Source organism: Canis lupus, chromosome X (assembly GCF_003254725.2).
Source record: "Canis lupus dingo isolate Sandy chromosome X, ASM325472v2, whole genome shotgun sequence".
In the NCBI taxonomy this organism is placed as follows: Eukaryota; Metazoa; Chordata; class Mammalia; order Carnivora; family Canidae; genus Canis; species Canis lupus.
Window position 1 is genome coordinate 85,059,253 of NC_064281.1, and position 5,834 is coordinate 85,065,086.

The following is a 5,834-nucleotide window of genomic DNA, read 5'->3' on the forward strand; positions in this document are numbered from 1 at the left end:
ATGAGCCAGCCAGGTGCCTTCTTCATTGTATTTTTTTATTGTTCATTGCTAGTGTATAGAAATATAATTAATTTTTGTATATGCATCTTGTGGCTTGTGACCTTGCTAAATTCTTTTATTAATTTTACTAGTTATGTGTTTTTGTATATGCCTTAGAATTTTCTCAATATAAGATCACGTCATCTGCAAACTAAGTTTTTATGCCTTCCTTTCCTTTCTAATTTGAATGGCTTTAATTTTGTTGTTGCACTAGCTAGACTCACCATCACTTGTATTCAATTCAATATTGAATTGAATGATGCTCTAAATCAATATTGAACTGAATACAAGTGATGACAGTGGACACTCTTGTTTCTGATCTTAGAGGGAAAATACTCAGTTTTTCATGATTGCATAAGATATTTACTAAAGATTTTTTATAGATGCTCTTATCAGGTTAGGAAGGTTTCTTCCTTTCTTTTTTTTTAATATTTTATTTATTTATTCATGAAAGAGAGAGAGAGAGGCACAGAGACACAGGCAGAGGGAGAAGCAGGCTCCATGCACCGGGAGCCCGACATGGGATTCGATCCCGTGTCACCAGGATCGTGCCCTGGGCCAAAGGCAGGCACCAAACTGCTGCGCCACCCAAGGATCCCGGTTTCCTCCTTTCTAATTCTACTTTGTTGAATATTTTTTTCGTGATGGTGTTAAATTTTGTCAAATGCTTTTTTGTTGTCTATTGAGATGATTGTGTGCTTTTGTCCTTTATTCTATTAACATGGTGCATTTAATTGTTTTTTAATATTACGCCAACTTGCATTTCTGGAACAAATCTCACTTTGCCATGTTTTATAATCCTTTTAATATGTTACTGAATTTAGTGTGCTGATACATTTTAAGATTTTTTGCATGTGTATTCATGAGGGGTATCAGTGTATGGTTTTCTTTTTTCTGATGTCTTTGGTATCAGAGTAATGCTGGCCTCATAGATGTTGGGAAGCATTCCCTTTTCTACTTTTGAAAGTTGTTATAAAGGAATGGTGTGATTTTTCTTTCTTTAAATATTTGATCAAATTTACCACAGAATCCACATGGGCCTGGGCTGTTTTGGGGTGGGGTAGAATTTAAATTGCTGAATCAATTTCTTTACTTTTTGTCTATTTAATTTTCTGGTGAATATCAGGCATTTTAGATAATATATTGTAACAACTCTCCATTCTGATTTTGCCTCCTGATGCTTGTTACTATTTTTTATTGTTTGTTTGTTTGTTTACTAGCTTACGGAGCCAAGTTTATGACTTCTATCTCTACTACAATATGTGGCTACTGAGGCCTCTGCTCAGATTTTTTTCCTCTGCATTATTTAAAAAAAAAAAAAACTAGCTTCCTAAGGGTGCATTTGTGTCTGCATAGCTTTCAGCTAAAGGTTGCCTCAAACACCTCCAGCCACTGTGTATCCATTATCTGCTGATGGATCTGTGTGCAAACTGAAGAACATATTCAAATTTCAAATTGCCGTCAAGTCTGTTCTAGCTGTTACTTTCTGTTGGTCTCACTTGCTTTTCCACTGTACATTCACACAGGTGCAGAAGGCCAGGGATGTGTGGACATGTGCACAAGGTATGTGGACAGTTTATCAAGTCCACTATGGATATCTTACTTCCTGGAATTCCCTGTTACATCCACTGCTAGTCCATTGCCTGCCCCAAACAGTACTGTAATCTCAGGCTAGCAGGCCTTATTTCCTTGCCACTGAGATCAATACTCTAACCATTGATGCTCTAAATCAAGTGAGTTCTTTACAGCAGCAGCAGCAGCAGCAGCAGCAGCAAAGCTGCTGGGTTTTATTGCACAGCCTGCCTCACCTTCGTTGAACTACTATGCCAATACAGCTGGGGCGGGGGTGGCCATGGTAATGGTTAGTTAGGAAGTTGAATTAAACCCAGAGTATTAGTTAGGGTTCTCCAGAGAAACAGAATGAATAGGATATATAGAGATATAGGCCGCCAAATAAGCATCGTTAAAGTCTCCCCTCTCACCGCCGTCATTTCTAGGTCAGAGTCTCCCAAAGAGCCTGAGCAGCTGCGGAAGCTCTTCGTCGGAGGTTTGAGGTTTGAAACAACCGATGAGAGTCTGAGGAGCCATTTTGAGCAATGGGGAACGCTTGTGGACTGTGTGGTAATGAGGGATCCAAACACCAAGCGCTCCAGAGGCTTTGGGTTTGTCACGTATGCCACCGAGGAGGAGGTAGATGCAGCCATGAATGCAAGGCCACATAAGGTGGATGGAAGAGTTGTGGAACCAAAGAGGGCTGTCTCAAGAGAAGATTCTCAAAAACATGGTGCCCACTTAACTGTGAAAAAGATTTTTGTTGATGACAGTAAAGAAGACACTGAAGAACATCATCTAAGAGATTATTTTGAACAGTATGGGAAAATTGGAGTGATTGAGATCATGACTGACCGAGGCAGTGACAAAAAGAGAGGTTTTGCTTTTGTGACATTTGATGACCATGACTCTGTAGACAAGATTGGCCTTCAAAAATACCATACTGTGAATGGCCACAACTGTGAAGTAAGAAAAGCCCTATCGAAGCAAGAGATGGCTAGTGGTTCATCCAGCCAAAGAGGCCTAAATGGTTCTGGAAACTTTGGTGGTGGTCGTGGAGGTGGTTTTGGTGGGAATGACAACTTTGGTTGAGGAGGGAACTTCAGTGGTCAAGGTGGCTTTGGTGGCAGTCGAGGTGGTGGTGGATACGGTGGCAGTGGGGATGGCTATAACGGATTTGGTAATGATGGAAGCAACTTTGGAGGTGGCGGAAGCTATAACAATTTTGGCAATTACAACAATCAATCCTCAAATTTTGGACCCATGAAAGGAGGAAATTTTGGAGGCAGAGGCTCTGGCCCCTATGGTGGTGGAGGCCAATACTTTGCCAAACCATGAAACCAAGGTGGCTATAGTGGTTCCAGCAACAGCAGTAGCTATGACAGTGGCAGAAGGTTTTAATTACTGCCAGGAAACAAAGCTTAGCAGGAGAGGAGAGCCAGAGAAGTGACAGGGAAGCTACAGGTTACAACAAATTTGTGAACTCAGCCAAACACCGTGGTGGCAGGGCCTAGCTGCTACAAAGAAGACATGTTTTAGACAATACTCATGTGTATGGGCAAAAAACTCAAGGACTGTATTTGTGACGAATTGTATAACAGGTTATTTTAGTTTTTGTTCTGTGGAAAGTGTAAAGCATTCCAACAAAGGGTTTTAATGTAGATTTTTTTTGTACCCATGCTGTTGATTGCTAAATGTAATAGTCTGATTATGACGCTGAATAAATGTGTCTTTTTTTTTTAAAAAAAAAGAAAGATATATAGGAACTGATATGATAATGAGCAATTGCTCATACAACTATGATGGCTAAAAAAGTCCCACAATCTGCTGTCTGCAAGATGGAGGTCCAGGAAAACCAATGGTGTGGCTCTAGTCCAAACCTAAAGTCCTGGAAGCCAATAATGTAAATTCAAGTTTTAGTCTAAAGGACCAAGAACCAGAATCACTAGTATCTGAGGGAAGAAGATGGAAGGAAGTTCCAGCTCAAGCTGAGAAAATTTGCCCTTTTCTGCCTTTTTGGCCCTCAATGGATTGGATGATGTCTACCCACACTGGTGAGGGTGACCTTAGCATTCTTCTTTACTCAGTTTATTGATTCAAATGCTAATCTCTCCCAGAAACATCCTCACAGACCTGCCCAGAAATAATGCTATCTGGGCATCTTTTAGCTCAATCAAGTTGACACATAAAATTAACCAATCACATTCAAACAAGAATACCATATAGACTTGCTCTGTTCTTACTTAAAGTTCAGAATTTCTCATTTTGTTGTATCCTTGGGTCAATTTCAGTGTTAAAATGGTTGTTTTTGATATTTCATTAAGCTTTTTAGTTACTATGTACATAGGCATAAATTCCTCAAACTCAGAAATTTATTCAAATACGGAGCATTTCGTCCATCAAGATAAAAAAAACTCTTCCAACCGAGGGAGACATCAGTTCTTGGTGACCATCAATGCAAGAAACAATAGTAATATTAACCTGGAGATTTTTCTACTGTTTTACAATATAGCCTGTAACCCAAACATATGAAGAAGGGAACTAACATTTAATAGAAGGACGTCAGCTGTTTTTGTTTTTGTTGTTGGACATAAGCTTTTATGTACACTTTGCTTATGTGATTTGAACTTGGAGCCATGTGGGCAAATTTAGATGGCAGAATAAGAGAACAGAAAGCCATGTCTGGGGGGATGAGAAAGAAAAATTAGGATAGAAAGGGATAGAGGAGAATACAAATGGAGTTTAATGATCTTTCTGGAGGGCTCTTTATACCTAGATCAATTTTTTAATTACTTTTAAATCCTTTAAGAGCAAGAACAGTCTTATATATCCTGTAAAATGTGTTAATATAACATGAGTATTGCACATGTGTAGCTAATAGTCACTAGCTCCAGTGGTCTGGGTTGTACTGAAGATGAGGTTTGTTAGTATTATAGAACAATGAAGCCAAAATTCCAACTCTGTAATGTGATATAAGTATGTCCCTACCCAATCTAGAAAATGGGGCACTGAGACACTGATACTCACAAAACTTCAGACACACAAGAGTCAAATTTTCTGACTTTCATTTAAGTAAATAGTATCTAAAAGCAGGCATATTAGAAAGCAAAGATAGATCTGCTGTCAAAATGCAGAATACTTTGTCATGTAATAAGAAACTGCATCCTAGGTACAACTATACCATTTTTAAAATGCACAGGTAAAAATATACACAGGGAAGCTAAATTTGCTAAAAATCATTCAATTGTACACTTAAACTGGGTGAGTTATATGACATGTAAAATATGCCTCAGCAAAGTTATATTTTTAAAGATTTTATTTATTTATTCATGAGAGACACACAGAGAGAGAGGCAGAGACACAGGCAGAGGGCGAAGCAGGCTCCATGCAGGGAGCCTGACGCAGTACTCGATCCTGGGTCTCCAGGATCACACCCTGGGCGGAAGGCGGCGCTAAACCGCTGAGCCACCTGGACTGCCCCTCAGTCAAGTTATTAAATGTACCCAGGAAACTGAGAAAGAAGCATATTTTTCAAATATGTGTTTTGGAAATATACAGGTGCAAAATAAAGTCAATTATAATCACAAGAAAAAGGTAATCTGTTACATGGAATAGATATTGAATTCAAACAGATGTCTTACACAGCTGTACATTAATGTAGGTGAAATATGCCATTTTTGAAAAGGATTTATTAATGTAATGTCATTTGCAACTAGAATTTCTGTTATTCAGGACTAAAAATCTCAACAAATCACATTTTTTCCTTTTTCTAGTACAGCTACCATCACGCATATTTTCAGAGATTTGCAGCACATTTGCAACCCATCAATGACTTTCACCCTGGTCACAGATTTATTTGTATGGAAAAACACAACAGTATTTGGTAAGTATATGCAATATCTTCCATCTAATTAGTACCTCAGGGCAGGTTGTTGATAAACAGAAAACAATAAGGGACATGTTAAATATCCCCAGCAGTACTCTCTGCATACTATCAGATTTAGAAAGAAGAACGAAGGTTTGCATTTCAAGCAATAAACCAGCTAGCTACCGGATTGCCATTAAGTACAAAGATTCCAACTAGAATAACTTGTGATTCATGAAGAAATAATCCTGTCTGCAGCTTCATATTTTAGAGGGCACCATGGAAATAGATACTATTTTTTCAATATTAATAATAAAGGAATGTTATTAAAAGTATTTTACAGTTAATGCTAAATACATCCCAACTCTGCACATCCCCC

The 5,834-nt window shown here is 38.5% G+C and overlaps 1 pseudogene; it reads left to right on the top strand.

Annotated features, from left to right (window-relative positions):
• Positions 1-1,959: 1,959 nt before the first annotated feature.
• On the top strand, positions 1,960-3,253 carry LOC112649111 (heterogeneous nuclear ribonucleoprotein A1-like; annotated as a pseudogene).
• The last annotated feature ends 2,581 nt before the right edge of the window (positions 3,254-5,834 follow it).